Raw genomic sequence first — 1,885 nt, 5'->3', positions numbered from 1 at the left:
TTTATCGTTCTTTAAGGTAGATATATCGTGTACAAAGAGTGTGACTGAAGCGAATAGTCTCACGTGAGTGTTTTATTCTCACGTGACTACGAGAAAGTGTTCGTTTTTGATAGGCGAGCGAACGAAAGGAAACAAGAAGGAGGGGAGGGAGGGGAAATAGGCAAGACGCGTGTTTCACGTTTCTACTTCCTGTTACCGCGAACATATTGCATTGTCCAAGCTTGTTAACGTATAATTAGTTTGCCTTAGCGGTTCCTGAAGATGGAATAATAGAGATCGAGAGGCGTCCTTCGTCTCCTTACCTGTTTTTTGAACGCCAAGTTATCTTTGGTTATTCATTCGTTGGCCGCAATTGACGTTTTTAAGAAGAGGAAGTTGTCGTTATCCTCGGTGGACCAATTGAGGGGATTAAACTGATGTTTGTTCCTTCTAATCATCGGGAAAGTTATTGAAATTCTCGAATTTTAAGGAAATATTTTAAATTTCTTTAAATTAAGTCAAATTCGATCGAGTTTAAATTCTTTTGAATTGAGATAGATATTTAAATTATTCGAAATTATTTATTTCTTAAATTCTTAAATTTATTTTATCGTTTTGCATCTATTTAAAAATTCAAATTCGGTCTTTTAATCCGTTACTTTTCCGTTCTACTATAATGAAGTCCCGTCGTAGTATTATTTTACAATATATCTCGGCGTAATTTATTTCATGAAATAGTAAATACACGCGTAGGAAGAGCGAGAAAACTGTTTTATTACGGTTCAGTTATTCTTTGCAAACACGCAATAATAAAAGAGATATTCTTTAAATTCTCATCAAGTATTCATTATATACGTAATACCGTTCATACGAGAAATATTTAGTGTTGAAGGGTAAAAGCTGCGCATATTAGTGCCAGTTTATTCACCTGTATAAATAGCTTGTCATTCCCAACACACCCACATTTGCATTTTTCATTCATTGTTCAATGAAGCGAGAAAATTATAATTACGTTTCCATTTAGTTCTTTCACTTTTTTTTTAAAACTTTGAAACCATAATCCCGCGAATTGAATTTGTTAAAAACTTAAACTATGTATCTCGTACGTAATTTTATTACGAATTTTATTTTAACTTCGATCCTCGTTAAAATTCGTAATTAATTTCATCATTGTAATTTTCGACGACATTTATTTTAATATAACGATATTTTAATTGTTGTGGCCATAACGTAAACATTCGATTATTAAGATTATCACAACTCGATTTGGAGACAAGAGATCATAAAATGTTAATTATTTTTATCGTTTATAAGTCAGAAAATGGAGCCATTTATTTATTTTGTAACTACAAAATTTTATCAAAGATTATAACACTTATTACTTTCTTATTTAGTATGAAATTATTCAGATTCAAGGAAAAGTTTTAATTTTGAACTTTTCCGAGTTGCCTTTTTTCCTCGTAATTTCATTATCTACACTGAATGAATCGAATTATCATTCTATTCCAGTTACAAACGAGTTCCACGTACTCTCCAAACCCAAAAATTTTATAAATCGAATCAAGAGATATCGGATCAACCCAACCGATATCTATCTTTTTATTTATTTATTATTTATTCGATACGATTCGTATTCCAATTCTGGCATGGTTCCGTCATTTTGCATTCTGCTTACAGCTACGTTAGTCACTGGCCGCTTTCTCGATATTCTTTTCCTTTACCGATCGTTAAATTACCGTTTGCTAATTACTATTTGACAGAATTCGTTTTCTTATCGAATATTCATCGCGTAATTTCCTCACCACTTGACCCATCGTCTTCTTTCCACAAAGCTTCCTTAACGATCGTGATCCCTCGAGCATGGAATCTTTATTAACGATCCTGTGGCTCGTTGTTATTATTGTTA

At 32.5% G+C, this 1,885-nt stretch overlaps 1 protein-coding gene across 1 annotated transcript in view; it reads left to right on the top strand.

Annotated features, from left to right (window-relative positions):
- Positions 1-1,885, top strand: part of LOC102670706 (cyclic AMP response element-binding protein A) — a 37,332-nt gene that overhangs the window by 6,374 nt on the left and 29,073 nt on the right. The gene's annotated exons all lie outside the window — the stretch shown is intronic.

This window comes from Apis dorsata, unplaced genomic scaffold (genome assembly GCF_000469605.1).
Source record: "Apis dorsata unplaced genomic scaffold, Apis dorsata 1.3 scaffold_129, whole genome shotgun sequence".
NCBI lineage: Eukaryota > Metazoa > Arthropoda > Insecta > Hymenoptera > Apidae > Apis > Apis dorsata.
The sequence above is the reverse complement of the archived record's forward strand: the minus strand, read 5'-3'. Positions and strand labels throughout refer to the sequence as shown.